The sequence below is a fragment of the Coenobita brevimanus genome, chromosome 100, assembly GCF_032717465.1.
Source record: "Coenobita brevimanus isolate Jiangsu-jjx chromosome 100, ASM3271746v2, whole genome shotgun sequence".
In the NCBI taxonomy this organism is placed as follows: Eukaryota; Metazoa; Arthropoda; class Malacostraca; order Decapoda; family Coenobitidae; genus Coenobita; species Coenobita brevimanus.
Window position 1 is genome coordinate 14,581,990 of NC_137053.1, and position 27,409 is coordinate 14,609,398.

Here is a 27,409-nt window from a genome sequence, read left to right on the forward strand (position 1 = left end):
GGGTATAATAAGAGAAATTCCTCAGTGTGGTATTACCAATTACTCTAGGAGTTCCTCAGCTGGTTTAGTATGTCACAGTCATCTTTTCTGTCTTCTGTTACGATATGACCAAGGGAGGTAAAACTATCAACAAAGGTAAGAGCACTCCATCAGGCTATGCTGATTTCATGTAGCTGACTTTGGATATCTTTGGGGGAAAAACCATGCATTCGGTTTTTCTGGTGTTGTAAATGTTGTCATGGTCATTAACATATGCCTGACACGTATGAATTAGAATCTGCAGAGCATCTGCCATGGGAACCATAAGCTCCATGTCATCAGTGTAACTTAATGAATTTATGCATTTATCATATATGCAGCAGCCAATTTTCTTATCCCTCAGTATGGTGCTTAGATGATCCATTTAAATATTGTACTGTATAAGTGAGGAAACAATATACCTCCCTGTCTGATGCCATATAATGTTTTGAAGCCACAAGACGTGGAGTTACCCCACTTCACAATTAATTCTTGTACTGTGTACCAGTATATTAACAAAACATTGTGATAAACAGGAGTCCCCCTCTCATGCAGTTTGTTAAACAACGTCCAGTAATTCGCTTTGTTGAATACTCGAATCAAGGAAGCACAGATAGGCTGGAGAGAGACATTGGGTATAATAATCAACAACATGCTAGATCATCCAGACATAGTTATTGGTACCATGATCTCCCTTGTAGCTAACCTGATTGACAGCAGAAAATAAGTGGTCATCCAGCCAATGTAATAGAGCTATTTTAATTTTCTTAGATGATATAGTCGCAGTTGCTATCGGCCAATTGTTGGCAGAATTTGTAGGATCCTAAACTCAATTTTTCATCAGAAGGACAAAAATGATATCATGTACACTGGCGACTAATAGTCCCTGACTAGGCTGTGATGGGAAGCCATGGCCACCACAGAGCAGAGTGTCCGAAAACGTCAAATATATCCTTCCTTTTCCACCACACGAGCTGTAGGTTGTTTGGAAATATTTTTTGCCACCGTCACTGACGCCTCACCGACTGTCATGTTTGCTGTTTGACAGTATGAGGACAGGTGTATGGGTACTGACCAGACACTGATCCATGTACTCGTATTGTGCTAATAATTAGCAATGACTATATATTATTAGAAAATGTGTAATATGTACGGATAAATAGTGATGTGAGTATATGAGTTACTATGACAGGTAAACAGAATACTGTTAATGGATGATGACGATGGTCAATGCATGTAATGACGTCATTTATAATTATGTACTTAAAGGGAAAAGAACAAAACTGAAGAGAAACAGGGGTGTCTTAGAAAAGGCAATACCGGTACCCCGACCCTACATCTCAACTGAACTGAATTAATATATATATATATATATATATATATATATATATATATATATATATATATATATATATATATATATATATATATATATATATCTCCTACCATTTTGCTGTCCTCCCTCCAGCTCACACTCCCCTCTCTCATTTAACTCTCCATCCCTCCAAGCCATCCCATGTCTCCCCCTCCATCTCTCCTTCTTCCACCTCACACACACTCTCCTCGTTAGTCTCTCGCTCTCCATCCTCTCGACATGGCCAAACCACCTCAGTGTATTTCTCCCAATGCTTTCTATCACATCCACATTGACACCACAATGCTCCTTCTCTTTCTCATTTCTCTGTCTGTCTCTCCACGTAACTCCACATGCTTCTATCAAATAACTTATTTCCACTGCTTTCACTACTGACCCTTGTCTTTCCATCAAGGTCCATGTTTCGCTTCCATACGTTAGAGTTGGTATCACAGTACTGTCATGCAGTGCATCTTCTTCTTCCATGCTGACTTCTTAATTCCCTATCAGCGCTCTCAAAGAAACAACGTTTCTTCCCTACTGTACCATTTCAAGCACTTCATCCTCTAAAATTCCATCCTTACTCATGACACTACCACAGTACTTAAATACACCAAAATTTTCATTTTCTCCGCCATATAACTTACTTGTGCATTTAGTGACTTCATTTCTTTGGATACCACAGCTTTACTCTTTGCTTCATTCACGTTTAAATACCGTTTCTTACTCACTCTCCCAAAACTCATTCCCCAAGCCATCTAGTTTGCATTCATCTTCACTTAACAATACAGTATCATCTGCATAAACAGAACAGGAAGTTTCATAACGATGCCATCTATCATTACGGTCGGTCCAACATCCACTACCCTACCATGTTTCTCCATCCATATCTAGATTGAACAACCATGGAGACATGACACGCCCCTATTTTAGTCCAGCATTCAGATGGAAAAATTCACTCAGTTCGCCATTCACAAGCCTCTGGCCCCCCATACATACTCCTCACGGCATTCAACGACTTCCCATTTAATTATTATATTCCTAATGTTTTCCATATTCCTTGTCCATCCACGCTGTTATACCTTTTCTTTCCACATCCATGAAGGGCGCATACAACTTCTTTCCCGTCTCTAGAAACTTTTCCACTAAAGACCTTAGGATCAATATGTAATCTAAAAAAAAAAAAAAACTTCTCCTAAAACCTCCCAATTCTTCACCTACTAATTCCTCTGTTATTCCTCTTCACCCCACACACCACCTCACATGCTGCAAAAATTTCTTCAGCGAATATCTTGCACAGACCTTCCACCAACCCCATCTGCTCCAAATCATATTTATCCAATCGCTCCTCCAGTTCTTTCTTATATTTTGCATTTTCTTCGTCCTCTTTCCACCCTCTTTGTTCGGACTACTGTACTTCCTCCTGCCTTTCTTTCCCATCACCTGCGACCCCCTCTCCTCTCTCTCTTCCTCTCTGCCCTTTGTCATTTCGCCTTCTGCCTTTCTACCGTATACCGGTAAGCCTAACATCCTGTCTCCCGTTTCATGCCAACATCTTTGTCATATATCTGTTTGCCTAACGCCTCGATGCTTCCTGACCTACCATATTCTCTCTTTTTGTCCTTTTTCTCCATGTCTGTTTTCTTCTCGCCGTTTCTCGTTTCCTCTTGTCTCTGCCACTTTCTCCTTTATCCTCTATACGTTTCTTCTAAGTCTTCATTTTCTTTATTCCTTTCCTACTCTTTTTTTCTTTTGCATTCTTTATAATGTCTTGTCCCATCTCTGTCCCCTCTTTTATTGCTTTTCTTTCCTTTCTCTGGTTACGCCTATTATTTAAAATTCCTTCTTGTATTTTCACATCTCTTGGTATTACTCAGAATCCTCTTCCCATGTCATGGGTATAATGAAATTCATATTAATCATAAACATATCTTGAATACTGAGGTTTCATTGCTCAGTAACATTTACATGACCAGCGATATGTTAGCAATGGGTGAAAAATGAGATAGTTAAATGTGATATAATGTTAAGGTGAATCTTCATCCAGTAATAATTCTAAGGTCTTTATTGGTGACACTGGCACTACAGAATATACGCTAAGTATAAAAATGAATAGTTAGAATGATGAAATTTGAGATATCTGGCTGTCATTCGTCACACTTATGCACAGCCGGCGAGATATAATAATCATTATCATTGGCAGCAAGAGCGCAACAGCCTCAGTCAGTACACTGCAGGAGATAGGCCTCTTCTATCTTTTATTCCGCTCTGACCTATTGGCTGTTTGCTTATTCCATCCAGTCCCAGGAGAACTACGAATCTCATCTCACCATCTGCCCCATCATCTCGATCCGTTTCGGGGTTACCACTCAGTTATCCATCGTTGTCCACATGTTATCTCTTCTACATAGGACGTGACCAATTCATTTTCACATATGTTTTTTATCACTAGTTTTTAATTGCAGTGATTATATCCCCTGCTTTCGTGTGTTCCTTTTTCCAGGAAGCGATCTTATCTCCTCATGTGATACCTGACACAATCGTTTTCATTCATCTCAGAGTCTTCCTATGTTTACATAAGTGGACAATGCTGTGGTGCAGTACTGTAGAGCCTTCTTTAATTGTACTGAGTCTTCAGGACCCTCCTCTCTTCCTATTTCTCCCATGTTTCCTGTCACTTCTTATTGCTTTTCTTTCTTTTACAGATGGCTTTACATTGAGTGATAAACCAAATGGTTTCCAGTAAGCCAAGAAACCATTTACAACGCTGGGTGGTAACCATATAACCAAACCATACGTGTGTGTGTGTGTGTGTGTGTGTGTGTGTGTGTGTGTGTGTGTGTGTGTGTGTGTGTGTCTGGCAATAGACAGATAGATAGAGTCTTCAGGTGCTACGGTGTATGGGTGAGAGTGGTGTGGTGTGTGGTGTAGAGGCAATGTGTGTGTGTGTGTGTGTGTGTGTGTCGCTTAGTGATATTTGGTCTTCAGACGTTGTGGTGTGGGGGTGAGAGTGGTGAGGTATGTGGTATTGGGACAGTGTGTGTGTTCGTGTTGCAGCAGATGATGTGTGATGCATCGTTGTAGTGTGGTGTGGTGCACTAGAGCCTTGTGTAGTGGTACTGGGTGTTTAGGCATAATGGTGTAGGGGTGAGAGTGATGGGGGGTGTGGTGCTGGGACACTGTGTGTGCTGGTGTTGCAGCAGATGATGTGTGATGCATGGTTGTGGTGTGTTGTGGTGGTTATGATAATAGAAGGCACCTTGTTTAGTAAGGCACATTGGCTTAACATGGTTTAATTAGTATTGATTATAATTAGGAGATAGTGTTAGAAATTTGGTGACGGTTAAGTATATAAGTAGTTCTAGTTTGTAATATCACAAGAGTTTACATAAGGTTTATCACACTGAAATGACATTAAAATTACGCTTATTACTACTGTATGTAATAGTAATATTGTATTTAAAACTAGGGTACCATGACTAAATTTGGTGATATTGTAATTACAATTACATTTCTTACTAATATATTACGGTTAATATTTTAGTTATTACAGTGATATTAATTATTATATTTAATTATTGATTAATCTACAGTGATTGAGTCTACAATATATGTATGATGAGGTTTTTTATTAATTATGTTTTATAGTAATTTAACTTCTTTCTTTATTTCATTCTTCCCTCGTCCTTCTGCCTACGGGTGATTTTACACTCCCTCTTTTGTCATTCTTTCCTTCATTCCTTCCTGGTCCTTCTGCCTGTGGGTGACTCTGCACTAAGTGACAAGCCCAATGGTTGCCTGTACACAATGGAACCATTTACTACTCTGGGTGGTAACCACATAACCAAATTATGGCTCCTGGTGGTTTAGTGGGTAATTGAGGCGCTCCAGTCGGATTGAGCTGGTGAAGGTGTATATCCATGGGGTGGTTGGGTTATTGCTCACGTAATGCCACTCAGGGATGAGTGAGGCTGGTCACTCTATTCTTAAATGTCAGGACCAACTTGCCTAGCCCCGGGCTCCTACGCTTCTCATGGGGCAACGTAGGATTGGATGATGGATGAATGGATGGAAAAACAAACAGTGAGTGTGTGTATGTATGTATGATATGTTTACATTACTGTGTCATCTGGGGTGTGTGTAAGATTCCCTACCTAATGTTACTGTATGCCACACTTCTATACCACCTGTCTATGCTGGTGTTGTGTTAGTGAATGTTGTATTGTTAGTGGCAGTTATTGTCACATTCACAGCTTGATATTGTTTTTACAAATCGTATGACTGGTTGGTGTATGTGCAAATGATCAGTGGGTGTATGGTGCTTGTGATATACACTATGTGGTAACAACTTATGTGTTAGGGAAATGGAGTTATTGCTCCAATGATAATGGAGGGAGCAAGAGGTGTGTGACAGGCTTCCCTTGTCTCTTTGTTATTTGTGGACAAAGTTGATAATTGTGAAAAATAAGCTTCAGAGAGATAATTATATTGTGAGTGAGGGTGACGATACTTATACTGTGGGTGTGGGGAGCAGCACATTTGTGGTGGTGGGTGCCAGGTGGTGATGAAGTGCATGGTGTTGATACCAGTTCTGGTAACCTCAGGGCAGCACCTCACTCTCAGCTGTCCCTCCACACACACTCATCACTCTTCCTCCCTCTCACACCATAAATTTAAAACTTTTTCGCATTTTCCATGCTTTGTGCAACTGATGTTTACAAATTTCTTTCACATATAAATCAATGTCCACCTTATGATGTAGTGGGTACAAATTTCTAAGAACCCACCATCATTATTGTTATGATTTTGAGACGAAAACAAGGAACGCCTGGGACACACGTCCTCTCACTCCCCCCCAGGATACTACTACTACTACTACTGCTACTACTACTACTGCTACCACTACTATTACTACTGCTACTACTACTACTAATACTATTACTACTACTACTACAACTTCTACTGCTATTATTATTCACCTGTAATTCCATCTTCTGCCATCCCTCCTTGTCTCTGCTTCTCCTGCCTGCGTTTACCTTCCCTTCTTACCTCTACTTCCCATGATTGCTTCTAGCTCCCCTGTCTGTCTCTCCCTTGCATGCCTGCTTCTGGACGCTTCTCCTATCCCTACTGCCTCTTTCCCCGTCTTGCCTCCCATGCCTATGTTTACTTCCACTACCAGTTCTGCCTCTCTTGACTCCCTCTTCCTCCCATGCCTGACTCTGTCTCATCTGTCTCCTTGTATGTACATCTAATGACTGCCTCTTCCTGCTTGTGCCTTCCTTTCTTGCCTCTGCCTCTTCTTCATCTTCTGTCTACTTGTGCCTCTCCTTCCTACCTCTGCTTCTCCTGTCTGCCTCCCCCCTTGTAGCCTACTTCTGCATTCTTCTCGTATTCCAGCCAGCTCTTTCTCCGTCCTGCCTCCGATGCTTGTCTTTGTTTCCATTGCCTGTCTTCGTCACCCCTGCTTGCCTCTACCTCCCATGCCTGACTCTGCCTAAACTGTCTGTCTTTGCCTCCCCTACGTGTCTCTGTATCCCATGCCTGCCTCTGCCTCCTCTTCCTCCTCTGCCAGCTTATGCCCCCCTCCCCCTGCCAGTATCTGCTTCCTGTATCTGTCTCTGTTTCCTCTGCCTGACTTTGTCTGTCTTGCTTACTGATATTTTTTTCTCCCTTACCTATATATCTTCCATCGCTTGACTCTACTAATGCTCATCTTCTTCACTATTTTTCTTTTCTGACTTTCATCTTCTTATGTCCCTTTCCTTGGCTGATGTTCTTTGCTGTTTATCTCTCTCCCGTCTTGCGCTTTTCCGTTTCTTTCTTCACTTTAGCACCTAATTGCGTCATTTTCTTTATTCCTTTTCTTTCATTATCCCTATCATCTTACATTCCATTTCATTTATTATTTACTCCTCTCTCTTCCATCGCTACTCTGTTGACGGAGTTATTTTGATCTGTTCGGCCTTTTACTCATTTATCCTTAGACGGGTTCTGTGTGTATCATAAACAATGAACAAAAATAAGTACTACTTCTTCACTCATCAGTTTATATCCTGTATAGTTCTCTTCCCTATGCATATATCCCTCCTCAAGGCTATTTCCCTTCCCTAGGCGTATTTCCCTTCCATTCTTCTCTTTCCCTACGATATGACATTCCTTAATTTCCTTCTTGCTTCTCTGTATTTTTTACTCCATTGATTTTACTACTTCCTCCCCTTTCAACTTTACCTGTACTTACTGCCACACCTTTCCTGTTTCCACTCCATCGCTATTGCCACCCTTTCCATTTTCCTTCTCCTTAATATCCTTCCTCCCTGCTTCATATTCATCTCTGTCTTCCACTTTTCAACTTTCCTGTCCTCCTATGCTACTCTCTTAATACTGCTTCTCAGCCCTCCCACTTCCTTCCTGCAGCTACTCCAAGTTCATCCCTCCACCCTCACTCCTCTTCCCTTCCTTTCCACGCACCTTTCATTTATCTTTATTTAATCAGTTCCTGCCCTGATTTACACCACCTCACACCCACTGGCCTCAGAGCTGAGTTAGACTGTATAAGTGTTGTCGCTTGTGTGCTTAAATAATAATAAATTGGTGGATAGATAAAGAGAGGACGATGATTTAAAACAGAGAGAGAGAGAGAGAGAGAGAGAGAGAGAGAGAGAGAGAGAGAGAGAGAGAGAGAGAGAGAGAGAAACAGACAGACAAACAGACAGACAGAAAGTGAGGGAAAGGAAGGAAGGTTAGGGAAAAGGAGAGTGAGGTGAAACTGGGAGGTGGAGAAGGATTAGGAAGCAGGAAGAAGTAACACCCAGGCGAAAGAATATTTAAGCTGTGTGCAGGAACTATGATAAGCCGGAGAGGACGATGGAAAAGTTAAAATTGAATTATGCCGACGCTCGCACTTTTCTGAAAGAGGATATGGGAAGAGGAGGAAGGAAGAGTGGGGGAAGAGGAATCAATACATGGAGGAAGGAAGGTTTGTACAAGCTGCAGAAAAGTACAAAGGAAAGGAAACAGCATCAGTTTTTTTTTGGTATCTTCGAGGCTGCTTGTTATGATTCCAGTATCTTTACGGTGACTTAGTAATAAAGACTGTAATACAGCAAATGCACTTCCCACGCACTACTTCATTTTGAAAATGCAGACAGAAACAAGCAAGAACAAATTTGCAGCACTGAGCAGTTCTATTGGTAATTTTCATAGGTAATGATGAATAAAAGTCCTATTCTACACTAACTGATATTGGAAAGTAACATTTAATGCATCAGATTTTGCGTTGTTGCATTATTTTCCTTGAACTGGGTGAGAAAAAACTCAAGAAGCTGTGTTTCTCATTTTTTAATTCATGCAGCCGACAGCATTTTACGCCAGTGTATATTATATGGATAATTTTGCAAGCGACTTGTTAACATGGTATCGCTGTATCACTGTTTCAACATTCAAATGAAATTAGTTCCATATATTACCATCTAACGGAAGATTTTTTATTTTTTTCGTCTGACTAACAACAATTGCCGATAATTCTACAACCAATGCGAATATTTTTACTATACTTTGATCGGATCGTTAAGAAGTACTTATATACTGCCATAATATGGTATCGCTTGAACACATTTATTTAGCTCAGATTCATTCACAGTCTGTGACTACTTAGATTTGGGTCAGAAGTGTAATGCAGAGAAAGCTGAGGTAAGGGAAGCATTTGTAAGAGGAGGAGTGTAAGTCCCAGGCATTGGACATGTGGTGGGTTTTAAGACGAGCAGTGGGGGATAAAAGAGGAGAGGAGAGTGAGAGAGACGAGCTGCTGTGGGAGGTGGGATATGAGTGATGAAGATGATAAAAGAGACACGGGAACGAGGAAGATGAGCTGCAGAGGGGAGACACTGAAATAGATAAGGAAGGTAGAAATTGCTGATAAGAAACTGGAGAGAGAGAGAGAGAGAGAGAGAGAGAGAGAGAGAGAGAGAGAGAGAGAGAGAGAGAGAGAGAGAGAGAGAGAGGTAATGTTCAGCGTGTCTAAGAAAGCGATGTAAGAATGCTGTATAGCGATGCTTTTATTTTCGCTTTTTCCTCAGTATCTTTAAAAATGGTTATATATCTAAGAGCATCTGTGTGTGTGTGTGTGTGTGTGTGTGTGTGCTCCTCGGTAGATGTGAGGGAGACATATTTCAATCTCTGAAGTTATCTGTATATTTGTCTGCATGCATACTCGTACATACATGCATACGTACATACATCGAGGAACAAACTATCTCTCACACATCATCACCTTCTTGTATCTTCATTTGCCTTCACCTGGGCAGTAACACAACAACGTTTATAGTTTATACTGAAACATGCTGGGGTCAATTAATTTACGACTACTGTGTACGTAATAGCAGGGATGTATAAATGAAATGTAGTTAGGTCTTGAAGAAAATCATTAATTTAAAACTCTGTTAACGAACTCTAGTCATCAGATTGTTACCACCCGTCCAATGAGGGATCCATCTCGCGATCCAGGTAACATCATTCCACTCATCGACCACTTCTTCATGTGTCATAAATTTGGGATATGATGGACGGGAGACAGATGTGGTGAGGTAGGATAAACAGCGAGGAAACCAGACACCTCGAGGAAGGCAGATGTGATAGAGGGGAAGGTGTGATGTAAAAGATGTATAAGGTAGAGAGAAAAGTATAGTGAGATCGGTTCATTAAGGGAAACAGAGACAGGAGGTACATGATGAGATTGGCAGGTGTGGAGAGGCAAGTCACGTATCACAGAAAATGCCATGTGTGTAAACGAAGAAAAGTGTGGTGAATGAAGTTAAAATAAATGGAATGTCTAATATGGGAATTCGGTGTGAAGACGGGATGAGATTTGGTGCAGAGTGTTCTGTACTGAAAGAATTGTTTGTTAGAGGAAGGTTGTAGCTGTGCTAAAAATAGGCAGGGGTATGTGGTGAGACAGGTGAATGGCAAAGGTGAAGCAGTAGTGACAGTTGAAGGTGTAGTGATACTGAGGTAGATGTGGGTGAGGAAAGTGAATTGTTGCGAGCGACAAAAAGAGAGATGGGAAAGATATGTGGGGCATATAATAAGCTGGAGAGAGAGAGAGAGAGAGAGACTGTGGCAGTGATGGAAGGATGAACTTATGAAGCTCTCTTACCTAACTGGTTCTGTTATTGTTTCTCTGCATTAAGAATACACGTATGCACGGCCCTTGTGATTAAGTGTGTGTGTTTGTGTGTGTGTGTGTGTGTGTGTGTGTGTGTGTGTGTGTGTGTGTGTGTGTGTAGTTGTTACCAAAATACCTCAAAATCACGTGGGGAAAATGTATCCAAACTTTGTGGGCAGTATTCCGGGATATATGGCTTGTTTGTCAATAATTTGGGTGATGCTGCGATGATAGGCCTCCGATTACCAGAGGAGTTTGCAAGAAAAAATACCATCTTGCAGTAACTTTTCCTTTAGCTTGCCATTATTCACCATTTCTATTGTATCCTTAGCAAAGGGAACGGCAATTTAAAGAGTATGTATTAGAAATTATTCACAGGCCTGTTATGCTCAATGACCTTCACCAGTTTGATACCCCTGATTTCAGGCCTCTGAATGCTAGCACGCTATTTAGCTTAGTATTAGTGAACAGTGAAATAAAAGGACTTATTATCAATTTTGGAGAAGCTACGATGATATGCCTCCAATTGCCAGAGGATTACTGATTTTTTTTTCTAATGATATGGGCGATAAGCATTAATGTTCGAATCCTTTGGCTTTTACTACTTAGTTTGTTATTTTTAATTTTGGTCTCTTTTAGTATCCTTTCTTCCACTAGTTAGTAATTGCCTTCTCTTTTCTTCTCTCATTCACTTTCTAAATATTACATAGATCCTCTTTACATCTATTACTCTCCTTACTACCCATCTCCTCATTTTTCTGTATCATTTTAAAGCGATACGAATAATCGAAAATCCCGACATCACAGCATTATGATTACAGAATCTTGCTTAAACACTCGTGATAAGCACCCTGTTGGAGAGGAATCGCTAAGAAACTACGATATACTTGAAAATTTCGCTACTGCAGAAAACCGGCGACGGAGTACAAATATATATATATATATATATATATACGAAGTATATATATATATATATATATATATATATATATATAACGGCCAAACCACGTTGAGTACACCGCTTCCCGTCCGATCAGCGAAGTTAAGCAACGTTGGGTCTGGTTAGTACTTGGATTGGTGACCGCCTGGGAACGCCAGATGCTGTTGGCATAACGTTCTCCCTACGTGTCAAGTGGGGTTGGTGGAGGATTAGTGCCCCTCCCTGTAAAATAATTAACTCTAAGCCTTGGCCACCCCGTTTGGGATACATGGCGTCTGGTAATGAATATATATATATATATATATATATATATTAAAAACCCCAAATATGCAGTGCAGATCAGTAAATTGGATGTTGAGATATGCTATTCTTTGTAAGTCAACAGCTCCATAGAGACTAATTCCCATTCTTTTAGGTTTATTTTCCAGACCTCCCAAGTTAGACAAGGAAAACAACAAATTATTGTACAGCGATATACGAGTAAAATCAGTAATACAAAATAAAGATTGCATTATTTGGGGGGACTTAAATTATCCGAATATTGACTGGAAAAATCGTGTTCAAAGAAGGGAACGGGTTAAAACTGGTAGATGATGCATTTTAAAGTCAGGCAATGAATGCAGTGTTTGGTAATAATTTACCCGACCTTGTCCTAGTGACAGACAGTAGTAGTGAACAGTCGGGATATTAAAGATGCATGGAGAGATCATTATAGCCGGTTGTTGATGAGGAGTTTGACTGTGACAGGGAAGGTTTGGAGCCAGCAGATCCAGTGTATGGCCCTTGGCCTTTGATTGACGCTGCTACTGTGACTGAGGCAATAGGCAGGATGCAGGTGGGGAAGGCACCAGGTGTGTCTGGGTTGACTGCCGAAATGTTAATGGCCTCAGGAGATATAAAAGTGAGGTTAGTCACTAACCTGATAAATATGATTTTATATGTGTGCGTGTTGTCCCAGATGATGTGGCTGAAGAGTGTAATTGTAAATGTGTACAGTGGAAAGGGTGATGCCGTGAAAAGAGGAAATTATAGAGGCATAAAGCTTTTAAATCAGATAATGAAGGTAATAGAGAGAGTTCTAGAAGGTATGATTAGTGAAAGAGTGAATATTGATGAGATGCAGATTGGGTTCATGCCAGGCAGGGGGACCACTGATACCTTATTCGTTCTTCGACAGCTTCAGGAAAAATATACAGGAAAGAAAAGGGAACTGCACTTTGTTTCTGTTGATTTGGAGAAGACCTTTGACAGAGTTCCTAGGGAGGTGGTGACGTGGGCAATGAGAAAGCTTGGGATCTAGGAGTGACTGGTTAGGGGTGGTTGTGGCCATGTATGTGGATGCTCGCTCTGATGAGTGGATATTTGAATAATGAGTTTTCAGTGAATGTTGGTGTGCATCAGGGGTCATTTTTGAGTCCCTTGTTGTTTATCATGGTACTTGAAGCCCTCTCACGTGACTTCAGAAATGTTCCCGTGGGAGATGTTGTATGTCAATGATTTGATGTTGATTACAGAAAACAAAAGGGTGGTGGAGGAAAGATTTAGGAAGTGGAGATATGGTATGGGGCACAAGGGCTTAAGAGTAAATGCAGATAAAACAAAAGTGATGATATCTAGGGTTGGTGATGGTACTGTCAAAAAAGAGGGAGAGTGGCCATGTGCAGTTTGCCGCAAAGGCATGGGAAGTAATTCCATCTTGTGAAGTGTTTGTGATAAGTGGGTGCATAAGAGATATAGTGGTATTAGACTGCGAGATAATGCTGATTTTATGTGTGTGATGTTTGGGGAGGGCAGGTGCAGATTGTCAGGCGTGAAAGGATTGAACTTGCTGGTGAGTCTCTTGAGTGTGTGGAAGAGCTTTGTTATTTGAGAGACATGTTATGTGCTGGAGGTGGGCTGGAGCTAGCTCTTTGGCTAGGGTGAGGAGTGGTTGGAGAAAGTTCAGGGAGCCGTTGCCTCTCCTGACATTGAGAGGGCTTTCCCTCCGTGCTAAGGGATCTTTGTATGCAGCATCTGTTAGGAGTGTAATGCTGTATGGTAGTGAGACCTGGGCAGTAATGGAAGGGCATATTCCCAGGCTCAAAGGTACAGAAATGAAAATAATTAGGTGGATGTGCAGTGCGTTCCTGAATGCAAGGCCTGGGGGTCCTAGGTTTATGAAGGAAGAGTTGAAAGGTAGGATGGGACTGGAGTGTATTAGTGTCGTGATGAGGAGAGGTAAACTGTGGTGGTTTGGGCATGCGGAAAGGATGGGGGATGATGATTGGGTGCAGAAAGTGAGAATCGTTAATATTAGGGGTGTGGTTGAAAGAGGTAGACCAAAAAAGACCTGGGACGAGGCCATTAAGTGTGACCTCAGGGTTAAGGGACTGAACGGAGAGGCTGCCAGAGATAGAGCAGCATGAAGATTCGCCATTAGGTGACCAAGCCCGACACATGCAAGCATGTTGGAGCCTTTAAAATCAAAACGAAAAAAACGAAATCTATGTGTTAACTATATGTATAGATAGATGTGTGTGTGTGTGTGTGTGTGTGTGTGTGTGTGTGTGTGTGTGTGTGTGAGTGTATAAGAATGCGTAAAGCTGTGCAGGTATGCAGAAGTATGTTATGAAGAATGACGTAGAAAGTAAGGAGTGTTGAGAGAGCTGAGGTGTAAGAAAGGGTGTTATGCTAACGTGGAAATGGTGATGTTTTATTGCTTAGCTTGAGTTTTTCCTTACTTACTAAATATTTCTTACTGGTAGAACAATTTCTTCAACTTAGGAGAGATAACGGATTATAAGACAGATACCGATTTCATCACATAATCTCTTCAATTTTCAAACATTCCCCTAATCTGATTATAGTCCTTTCATGGTGCTAAAAATAAAGCCTAAAAGACATTCATTTCAACCATACGGGGAGTTAAGGATGTGAGAAACGTTAAATATGATTCTGATGTATGAGTGATAAGAAGCGAGTGCTCATGAGCCAGAGTGTAAAATGAGAGTAATATAAGATGCAACATTAGGATATTTTGCCAGAGTACGGTATTTGGCTTGTTTGATTGTTTATTTTGTTTTATGTATTGTTGTCTTTTGTGCTGATATAGTCTTCACCCGAACTGTGAACAATTACCAATTTTTACACCATTTTACACTCTGAGGTCATCTGACCAGTTTTGTGTTTCCTGTAGTAGGGTTCAAACCTTTTTGCTTTGTCTCTGTCCTCTTTATTTTTGATGTAACATTCAGGTCTCATGTGGCCTGGATTTGCACAGTACAAATATGGTTCATCTGTTGAATTTGACCTACGAAGTGATTTAACATATTTTGGTCTTTCTGTGGCATGATGCCTACTAGGGCTACGCCCGAACTTTTGAGCCTGTCTGTTGCTTGGTGTGCATGTGCGAAGCCTTGAGTTCTGAGACAGTTTGTTTGTCCGTAATCTGGATGACAGTTTTTTTGGTTTTTACTTGGACTAGATTTATTTATTACTGCAGCAGTCACTGGTACTCTCATCTCTATTTTATTGCTTTGTAATATTTCAGTGACACCTGAATCATTGCACTGCAACTCCAACTCATATACATAATCTAGTAAACACATTCCTGGACTACATTTATCATCTTTGAGATTTTTAAAACTCTATCAGGCAATTTACATAAAGCATCTATGTATCCAGTTATGTCAGTGTCATGTATTGATGACATGTTACCATCATCTGTGGCCCATTCTGATTTTTTTTTGCTGGCTAACAGTTCTTTTAATGGTGGACGCGTCTGGATTTATATCACCCAGATCTAAGTTGGAATTTGTTTGTTTCAGCAGGTCTACAATTTTATGTACAGTAATTATGGAGCTTTACCAACTAAACAAATTCTGCCCCCAGAGAATTTTCTCAGGAACTCTTTCTTAACCCACTGAACGCCAGCAAACTTTGAACCCTCATGGTGCCGTGGTGTCAGCCAATTTTTGACCTTTTCTTTATTTTTGCTAGGTAAGTTAGAAATGATGAGAAAACATGGAGAACAACCATAAAAGTACTCACAGAAGCCATTTAAGTCGATTTTGAGGTCGATTCTTCCCGACCAGGCGGCTGAAAACTTCGGAGTAATGCCCATAGACTTTATTGGCCGCCTCTGACACCCATTGACTTGAGGAAGATCTTTATTTTCTTTATCGGTAACTATGCTAATGGAGCCAAAAACAATCCTGTTGGGTATATAAATTATATAGGAAGGCCTAGAGAGGCCTAGAGAGGCGCGGGAATATCCCAGCCGATGTTTTGGCGCCTAATTGGGATATTTGAATTTTGGCAAATATATCAAATTACCAAAGTACATGTACATTTGCGAGCAGATGACTCGAGGCCACCTAGTCCACCAAGATGTTGATGTTTTATCTGGCAACAGTGGTAGCTGTGATCTTGACCAAGATTCAGTCACCTGTTCGGGCGAAACAAACCCAGTGACAATTTGTCAATGTGCAGTTCTAACTAGTCTCCAATCAGCATCATGCAAGTAAACGTAATATACTGATAATGATTAACGTGTCATACACATGGTAGTTATATTTATAACCATAGTATTACAACACTGGCATCCAAATAGTGGTGCGTTCATTCATGTGAGACACACAGGTATCGGTAGTGATTTATTTTGTTCGACTATCGTCGTGAACTAAACAACCTTTACCAGTTTTCAAGAGATATGCCGTAGGGTTATCGGCTTCCCTGCAACCTAGCATTATTATCACAAAAAACACCGTTATGCCAGTCGTCCCTCACAATTAACCTCACTTTTGTTGACCTCTGACTCTAAAACAGGTGGGACAGTTTAAGGTTCACACCACAGTAGGCGGAACAAGGGGAGGGGGGTGTGGGAGTTATATGGAGGGTGGTGGGTGAGGAAGGGTGGGACGAGGTGGGACGTGTGATGGAAGGGGGGTGAGGGGGCAAGTGGTAGGCTGCGGCATTTAATTTATATGAGATTAGAGGTTGTAATAGGTTTGTTTTGACATAGAAGACCAATGCTTTTTAATATTCGAGTGATAAAGTCGAACGATTACTCTCTATAAATATTTATCATCATGAACGGGTCAACTAGTTCCACCCTCATGCCTCTCCCCATACGTGACGTCACGTGGTGCCTACGTCACAAACCGAGGTGGTGATGGAGCAGCACACTCGGGATACCCGTGTGTCTCACATGAATGAACGCAGCACTATTTGGATGCCAGTGTTGTAATACTATGGTTATAAATATATCTACCATGTGTACGACACGTTAATCATTATCAATATAATACATTTACTTGCATGATATTGATTGGAGACAAGTTAGGACTGCACATTGTCAATTGATCTCTGGGTTTGTTTTGTCCGAACAGCCGACTGAATCTCGGTCAAGTTCACAGCTACCACTGTTACCAGATAAAACACCAACATGTTGGTGGACTAGGTGGCCTCGAGTCATCTGCTCACAACTGTACATCAATAGCACTCTTTGTGCATATAGGGACCGATGTACATGTACGTCGTTGGCACTGGGCGGGTTAAAGTAGCTCAGAAAAGCTTGGCTGACTTAAGCAAATTGCCAACTGGGCAATATTCCTGAGTTTTTCTTGTTGAAAAAAAAAAAAAAGCTATTTTTTCCTTCTTGTCTATGATGTTTCTTCTAACAAAATGTTGTACACATTCGTTAAACACTCTGTATATTCTGTCCTTATTATTACTTGAAAATTTTGTGAGACTAGTCCTCCGGATAAACGTACACTGGTACCGAATTTCTGTAGTTTTGTTATGAAGAAAGTAATGAATTGGTATACCTATCTATCTATTGCCAGAGCCTTAATCCCGTAAGGGATGGCCACAAACAAATTGCCTCCATGTTGCCCTGTCCCCAGCCATTTCACCACCCTGCTCCCAGCATACACACCCCTCTCTCATATACCTCTCCACTCAATCCCTCCATCTCATCCTTGGCTTCCCCCTCCCAATCCCTCCCTCAATCTTACTCATGTACATTCTCCTCATCAGTCTCTCGCTCCCTATCCTTTCCACATGGCCTAATCACCTCAGTGTGTTTCGTCTAACGCTTCCTATCACATCCACACTACAACTCCCCTTCACTTCCATATTTGTCAGTCTGTCTCTCCATGTGACTCCACATCAGTGTGTTTCTTCTAACGCTTCCTATCACATCCACACTACAACTCCCCTTCACTTCCATATTTGTCAGTCTGTCTCTCCATGTGACTCCACATCAGTGTGTTTCTTCTAACGCTTCCTATCACATCCACACTACAACTCCCCTTCACATCCATATTTGTCAGTCTGTCTCTCCATGTGACTCCACATGCTCCTCTCAAATAACTCATCTCCACTGCTCTCACTCTTGACTTGTGTTCCTCCAGCAAGGTCCAAGCTTCACTTCCATTCGTTAGAGCTGGTGTCACACTACTATCATGCAGTAACTTTTCCACTTCCGTGCTCACTTCCATGTTTCTTATCACTGCTTTCAAGAAAGCAGCAACCTTTCTTCCTTGTTGTACCCTTTCAAGCACTTCACCCTCTAAACTTTCATCCTTACTCATCACACTACCCAAGTACTTAAATGCACTCACATTTTCATTTTCCTCCTCATCCACCCTCACTGTACATTCACTGACTTCATTTCTCTCGAAGACCATAACTTTACTCTTCCCTACATTTACCTTTAGATTCCGTTCCTTACACACTCCCAAACTCATCTACCAAGCCTTGCAGCTCCCCTTCATGTTCGCGTAACAACACAGTATTATCTGCAGACAACAGTACAGGGAGTTTCCAAACACTGCCCTCTCTCATTAAGGCTACTCCAACATCCACTGCCCTACCTTGTATCACTTCTATAACCCTATCTATATACAGACTGAACAACCGTGGAGACATGACACATCCCTGTTTCAATCCAACCTTCAGATAGAATAATTCACTCAGTTCACTATCCACATGCACTGCAGCCTTAGTATCCTCATACATACTCCTCACGGTATTCAACACCTTCCCATTTACTCCATATATTCTTAATACTTTCTACAATCCTTGTCTATCCACCCTGTAATATATTTTCTCAAAATCCATGACGGCTGCATATAACTTATTTCCCTTCTCTAGAAACAAGACCTAAGAATGAATATGTAATCTACACAACCTCTTCCCTTCCTAAAACCTCCCTGTTCTTCTCCAACTAATTCCTTTGTTATTTCCCTAACTCTGTCAATAAGTATCCTACCATATACTTTTCCCATTGCACTAAGAAGACAAATACCCCTCTGATTACCACACATTTCTTTTTCCCCTTTTCCTTTGTACAGGGGAATAATTAAACCTGACTTCCAATCCTCCGGGACTCTACCTTCCTCCCAGGCCAATCTACTTATCTTCCACATCCATTCTACTACTGTCTCTCCCCCATGCTTTAGCACTTCACCACACACTTTGTCAATTCGTGGGGCTTTCCCCATTTTAACTTTCTTCATTGCTACCACAAGCTTCATCCTACTGATTTCTTCCTCTCTTGTCACATCCCTCCATCTACCAGCCATTCCCCAGCCACTTATACTCGCATTACTTTCATTCTATGTCCAGCAATTTTAAAGTGTTCCCTCCGTCTGCTCACTTTTTCTCCCTTCACCAGTAATCTACCATATGTATCTTTCACTCCCCAGCTAACTTCTTTGACCCTCTGTCTAAGTCTTTTTATCTCTTTCTAGAACATATTCTTACATTCCCTCCACTTTACACTCAAATTCCTTCCAAATTCCTCATCCACTCTTTTCTTACTCTTTTCTTTACTAATCTTTTCACCTCTCTCTTCTTCTCTACATATAACTCTCTCTCTTCCGTCTCTCAACTTCTTCCACGCCCCTGTTTCTCATCCACTCACTATATGCTTTCCTCTTTTGTGCCACAGCCTGTCTCTCCTCTTCATTCCAATATGCTGTCCTTGCACCCCCTTTCGTCTTCCCACCATCCCACACGCCACCTCATATGCTGCACAGATTTCTTCTGTTAATATTTTTGCACGCACCTTCCATGTCCCTCATCTGCTCCAGTCCATATTTACCCAATCTCTCCTTCACTTCTCTCTTATATGCTGCCTTTTTTTTTTTTTATTCCTCCTCTTGCAACCTTTCCACTCACCTTGTATGAACTACTTCCTCCTGTCCTTCTCTGCTTCTATTCCCCTATTTCATTTGAACCTTGATTCTCACCACCACCAAATGTTGGTCATAAAGTCCACACACCCCAACCTATGCTCTTGCATCCATTACACACCTTCTCATCCTATCATCCACACGCACATAATCAATCATTGCCTCCCGTTCATTCAGTTCACTACTAACCCTTCTCATCACTCGCCACATATGCCTGTGGATAATTTTGTGCCTGAAGAGGGTATTGGCTATCACCAACCCCCTCCCAGCTCAAATGTTCACTAGAGCACTGCCATTCTCATCCACTTCTGCAGGCACACCCCACTCACCAAGTACTTCATCCACCTTCATATTCCCTACTTTTCCATTCAGAACTCCAAACAAAAACACTCTGTCATGCCTTTCAAACCTTTCCATGCACTCTGCAACATTTGTCCAGAACTCTTCTTTCACTCTGCTTACATGATATTGTGTTGGCACACACACACACACACACACACACACACACACACACACACACACACACACACACACACACACACACACACACACACACACACACACACACACAAAGTCGCCTACATTTGTAGTCCAACTTTCAATTTTACCCACACAATCTTTGAGCCAAATGATCCATACTCTTTTATATTCTCTTTCCATCTCTTGCACACAACAATACATACTCCATCTTTTGCCCTCTCATTCTCACCCACTCCCGCACATAACCTATACACCATATATTCACCCACACTCTCACCCTTCCATTTAGTTTCAGTTAATCCACATAGATCCACTTTTGTACCCTCCAGTACCTGGACAATCTCCCTCTCTCTTTCACCTCATCATTTGCACCCCTTGCACTCCATGTCACAAACCGTACCATGTCCTTTGTTTGGTTCTAAGTCGTCATCTATTGGTCAGTCCTGGTCTGAGGCTTCTTTTTCATATTTTTAGTTAATTGTTTTCAGTGGAGGGACACTAACCCCCCGCCCACCCACTTGTTTTAACTGTCTTGCAATTATCTGTTTGTCCATCCATTTTTAGTGGAATTTCCTTGTAAAGGTAATTCATATGTGTTTCCTGTCCTGTATTCTCTCTTGTTTAGATTGTCTGAATCTACCAGACTATCATAAGTATGTATGAAAGCTTTAACATTCTTAGGGCCTGCGTCTGGCGGCTCTGACCATTTGTCACCATATTTACGTCAGACTAATTTTCATCTGCATTTTGTTGTTCTGTTTCTACTTCTGTAGAGTTACTTCTTTCCTGGTTTTGGAGTTATGCTTCTACTTGTGTTTGGTTATTAGGTAATGCTAATGCAGTTTCTTCTGACACTAAGCATGGTGGTTTTTCTGTAGGTACCTGCTGGGAAACGACGATTTGGCAGAAATTTCAAGTCTTACAGAATTGAATGAAACACGCATCCGCCAATATATATATATATATATATATATATATATATATATATATATATATATATATATATATATATATATATGACCACATAAAGTCACGTGGTGGCGAGATAGAATGGCCAGAAGATGAACAGGTGGTGGCGCGAGCAACCCACCACCTGCGGTGAGCGTGGTTTGGGAAGGTAAATGTCCAGGAAAAACAGCCTATATATATACCATGGCCTTGGGCAAGGATCACGTGATTACTGTATCATCAACTTTCTCTCTCTCTCTCTCTCTCTCTCTCTCTCTCACTCTCTCCGAGAGAGGATGGAGGGAATGAAGAATGAAAGTCAAGAGGGACGTCATTCATTCATCTGAAGGGACGAAGAGATTAAGGGACGCTCATTGTGCCATTCCTGCATTTATTTATTTATTTATTTTCTCTCTCTCTCTCTCTCTCTCTCTCTCTCTCTCTCTCTCCCTCCGAGACAGCAGGGAGGGAATGGACAATGAGAGAGAGAAGAGGGACGGCTGTCACGCCTATCTCCTCATTGGCAAGGGTCCACGCTGTTTCTGCCATTCCTATATTTACTCTTTCTCTCTGTCTCTCGTACTGTCTCAGAAGAATGTCCTTTATCTCTCTCTCTCTCTCTCTCTCTCTCTCTCGTGTGTGTGTGTGTGTGTGTGTGTGTGTGTGTGTGTGTGTGTGTAGATCCCCTTTCTCTCTCTCTCTCTCTCTCTCTGTGTGTGTGTGTGTGTGTGTGTGTGTGTGTGTGTGTGTGTGTGTGTGTGTGTGTGTGTGTGTGTGTGTGTGTGTACAGATCCCCTAGCGCCTGGTGTGGGACTGGCGGCGTCACGGGAGGAAAATGAGGATATTTTACGTACACGGTCCATGGTGTCCACCCGCGCATATTCTGAGCATATATGGAGCAGTGTGGGGCAGTGCGTGGATGGTATCAAGAGTTGACACCTGCCCCTATTATCCATATAAATTTCAGCCAACTACTCCTTGTGGCGTGGTTTTGGTACGCCTTTGACAATCGCGCTCATTTGAGGCCTATTGCTTTCGACTCTGATAAGTTCCAAATGAGGCCTATCGCTCTCAACGGGTTAAGCATAATGATATTACTCACTAGACAGCATTAATTAATAATCACATTTTACAGTTCACTTGATTGCTCACTGAATTATAATTCAGATTATAAAACACGTACTATACATCTGTGTTAAGTGTATAAAATTATTGTCTTTCACTACAGTTGTATATGGAGAACTACTGAACTATGAAAGTTACTGTATATGACTGGGAAATATAAATGAAATACTATATATGTATAATTGTTAGTTGTTGTTAGTATAATATGCTGATATTACTTTACTACTGATAAATGAGTTAAAGTTAGTATAATATTTTAAATGTATGAACATATGTTAAGTATATTCATAAATGATAAAGTGGTAATGAAATATTGCAACGTTGAAAAGAATAAATATTTAATTCACTAATGGCATGTTACGTCCCTGTCCCACACTGCCACAGGCTTCAACAGCAGTAGTCCAGTATACGAAGGACGTTGCCCAGTGAGTTGCTCTTCCTATGGTCAGCCTTCAGGTATACAGCATACAAGATCAGCTTAGGCGAAGATAAACGCTGGCTTCTTAAGTTCTTTATTTTCCAAATGGTTACACTTAATGCATTCCAACTTCACTTCACTATTCTCACAAGCACTGTAGCTATACACACTTTACTAATTGCAATTACACTTAATGCCTGGCAACACTTCACAGTTCTTACACTTAATGCTTGGCAACACTTCACTGTTTTCTCAAGTACCAATGATATACAAACTTCAGTAACACGTCACTATTTGCCACTATTTTCGCAAGTACCGAAAAATATACGATCTTCACTGACACTGCACTACACTCAAACTGAACCAAAACCGACTGAACTTGTTCTAGTCTCTTATCCATCCTTATATAAGCTTGCATTGTACTAGAATGATCAACTTCTCCAACATTCTAGGACATGCTCGTCTTGAATCAGCCCCGAGCAACAACAGTTACCATCTAGGAGACATCAAAACATGCCATAGTTTTCCTACATTGCATAACACTGTAAATTATTTTGCATACAAACTTGAATAACATAATTTAACAAGCAAGCACATAAATAAAACATTATAGAAAGAGCAAAACAATTAGTGCATTACTTAAGAAAAATAACTACGCTCACAAACAGCTGGCAGACTGGCAACTCTGACTTGTACCAGCTACCATAAACATCGAGAAACGTCAAGAAGCTATGAGACTGCCTAACTACCAAGTCTCGCTTCTTAACAGTAATTGTGGTGGGAATGGTTGTAGCCGATGGTGATAATGTTGGTGATGAAGGTGGTGTTGTTGGTGGATGGTGATGGTAGCAGTGGTGGTGGTGGTCAGGAGCTCAGGTGATGCGATGACTCGAACTGCAGCCTTAAAACACCATTCACACAGTTCAGGCGGGCACTTCTTAACTTCTTTATCTTGTGATTAACTTGTAGAGCTTGTTACTTGTAGGTACTTTGTTGTAATTTATCATTTTATTGCGTTGTTACTTGTAGAAGACTGCTTTGTAGTAGTTGATCACAGAGTTGCAAACTGTAAAGTTGCAAATTGTAGAGTTGTAAATGGTAGAGTTGTAAACTGTGGTGTTGTAGTACTTCTTTACCGCTGCTTAACTGCTGCTTCTTTATCGCTGTAATATTCCTTCTTTACCGCTGTCCCCATAGTCGATAGGTATTTAGGGAGGTAGGTAGGTAGCAAGGTAGGTAGGTGCCTCCAGTGTCGATATTGTGGGCATTGTAGAGAATCGTTGCCACCAATGTCGAGTATCATAGAGGATCGTAGATTGCTGCTGCTGCCAATGAAAATCGTGAGGCGTTGGATAACGTAGAGATTGTATATTTTCGAGGCAGAACTTTTCTGTCTCACTGGCCCCTCTTTCTATCTTATACCTTAAATGACGTGATGTAGAGACACTCGGGGGTTAAGGGGTTTTGCTGTAACAGTGTTATATCGTTCGTGTGATGGACAAAGTGACATGACCAGGATTGTCAGTGGGACAGCTAATCCTACTCTCCCCAGTCTCCTACTTCTTCTCTACTTCATCTCCTCTAATGCCTCCCAATTTCCTTCTGCCTCCTACCAATCTCCTATTCCTGACTCTTCTGCTCCTGCATTCCTGATTATATTACTGTCTGGCGTCGGTTACTTGACGTGTGTGCGTATGTGTGTGTGAATAGCATCTACCATGCTTCCGATACATAAGCTAATTGTGTGTTGACATACATCATACATTCTTGGTCGTCTAGGGCCAGGGAATGCTTTGTGATTCTCTTCCTGATGCACCAGACATTGCATATTGTGCTAGTGTTACATATTGTGCTAGTGTTACATATTGTGTTATGATTATATAATGCCTATAACTGCTATATATTGTGCCATGACTATATTCATGCCCATAACTGAAGTATGTAGGATTACATAGGAAATGCAGGTAACAGGAGGCCTATTGGGCAATGACAATTATGCCTATTAAAAAATCTAAAACTAATTCGGCTAATACTCAACCATCGTGTATGGGAAAAGGATAGAAAAGAGGACGGCTCTCCCCTACTCATCACACCATCAGACAAAAACGGGCATGAAAAAGAAAATAAGAAAAACACCATGCTTGTTAGAAAAAAACAAGCGTGAGCATTTTCACAGGTTTGGCAAAAGAAGAAAACCTATGCACCATGCAATATCTAATCTATTAATCTTTATATATATATATATATATATATATATATATATATATATATATATATACACCAGTCAATCGTAGAACGGTTAAATAAATAAATAATCGTCTCACTGTCATCAGTATACTCTTCAACCTGAATATAAACAACACTTAATTATTTATGGTCTGTTGGCTCGAAATAATTGTCTAGACGAATCTGAAATGCATCAATAGTTTTTGCAGTACTAAGTGTGGCTGATAGCTTATTGCATTGCTCCATTACCCAAATATTAAGTTTTCCCCCGAATATTAGTGTTGGATCTGTAGCCTTTGTGATACATTCCATTATTACTTGTTTCATTCTGTCTTGCAAACAAATGTTCACATCTAATGCCGCTGAATCTGTTAAAAATATGTCTACATTAGTTCAGTGTCATCTTTTTTTTTTATTTATTTATTTATTTTTTTTAAGAAGACACATTTAGTTTCTTTAGATGTTCTTTGTAGGGCATATTTCGTAGTGTTTTCGAGATTGTCTTCGTCCTCAGTAAGGTTAGGGAACCAATACCACAAATGGGTCTCCCTTTTTTTCTGCATGCCTTTACTGTCGCTACCGTCCCTTCACGTTTAATTCCTCTTTTCCATTTTCCTACTCTCCTCGCATGTATTTCATTTCTTCCTTTCTTTCTCTTTTGGTATGTTTTCTTCTCCCTTTCCCCATTTCGTCTGCCTCCTTTATTCCTTGTTACACCTGCACTGAACAAGTGAGCGTGACTATGTGTTATACTTAACTTGCACGCGCGCACATGTGAATATAATAACAAACCATATTTTTACAATTTTAACCAATGTGATGGAGTGATTTCCTGGCAGCCAAGGGTCTGATATATTGTTGCTGAGGCCAATATGTCAAAAGTAAGGGTTACAGGATTAGGCGAATGCTTCTCATAAAAAGACTAAACTTTTTATCCGGTTTGGACCAAACCTATTAGTCAGTGATAAAGGCCAAAGGGTAAGGTCAAAAGTCAAACCGTTTATCTGTGTGTGGGCAAAATAATTTCATCAGTTTTGATCTAACATAAACCTAACTTGATGGAAGGGTGGACCTAATGGGTTTTACAATAATGGAGCAATAGATCAAAAGACAAGGTCACAAGACAAGGTCAGCTTCAACAGTATTTCCTCCTTTTTATGCAAATATTATGGAAGGCTATAAGTACTGGCAAGGATAAAGGGACCCAGTTTTGTGAACAATCAAAGGTGAACAACACAAAAAGGGGTCAAAGTTTAGGATCACTGGATAATGTCGTCTCATCTTGATCCGATCAGGAACAATCTTCCTGGAAGATTAAGGATTAGGTAAGGATGAGGGAACTTGATCCAGGAAACAAAATGTCGAATATCAAGGTCACAAGGCAAACATTCAGTATGTTCGGCCCTTAAACCAGTTGGTTGGCGTGGGTGTTGCACTAAGAATGCTCCCTATTGTTGCTGTTCCATCTTCCCTTTCTTTCCTTCTCCTCTTCACTTACCTCCTTTCCTCACTTTCTTCGGGGCTGACTTTATTGGTCTTGTTCTCATTTCTCACACGCTCCCTCACTCTCTCCTCCCCTCTTCTCATACGTTATTCCTGCTTCACTTCCCTTTCCTCCTGTTCTGCCCTTCCTCTCCCTTGCATCGCTCACAGCCTCATGTTATCCACACCTTCTTTTCTATTGATTTTCTTTCCTTATCAGTTTTCCTATCTGCTGCCTCAACCGCTTCTTATCTCTCTCATTTTCCCTTTCTCATCATTTATATCTTCGCCATCCATTCTTTATTTTCAGTTCCCTTCATCTTTCTCACCTTCCCCCGCGCTTCACGGACATCTGGTAGCATTCGTGACTGGACTGTCACACTACCACTGGAGAACATCAGTCTATTAGAATTCTTTTATTCCCCGAACTACATCTCTTTCGAATTGGCTTCTCCAGAGTGTTTCCCCCCAGACTTCAACCCACAGCTGTTCAAGTCCAACGGTTACAGATTTTTTTTTTATAAACGGAGGAAACCTGTAATCTGGTGTATGGATTATTTTTTTATTAATTTTGTTTTTCCTTTCCCTGTTCATTTTCTGTAAAAAAAACAAAGAAAAAAAGCTTGCATATGCCTAACGTTCCCTTCCTAGTTTAACATTTATTCCTACCTGGCAACCACATTTATATGTCTCCCTTATTTATTTATTTATTTTTTTCCAGCAATGGAAAGATAGTAAAGCTTTTTGCTCTAGTTCTGTCACTGGCCATGATAGGGTTAACGATGGAAAGTTTATCAACAGTTATTAATACATGAATGGCATACAACACACACACACACACACACACACACACACACACACACACACACACACAGACGGGGGTTCTCGCCTTGCTTGGGATGTGAAAAGTTTCATTGACGAAACGGATGATCACTGTCCCCCCTGAGCAATGGGGATGGGTGTGTGCGTGTGTGAAGGTCAAGACTTTGCCCTTAGATCGGACTATATGAACTCTCAGCTTTCTTCCAGGAGGGTAAAAAAAGCCGATTATCACAACCATATGATTCTGACCAGC

At 40.9% G+C, this 27,409-nt stretch overlaps 1 pseudogene; it reads left to right on the forward strand.

Annotated features, from left to right (window-relative positions):
• The first annotated feature begins 11,526 nt into the window (after positions 1 to 11,526).
• On the forward strand, positions 11,527 to 11,645 carry LOC145414724 (5S ribosomal RNA; annotated as a pseudogene).
• Positions 11,646 to 27,409: the final 15,764 nt, after the last annotated feature.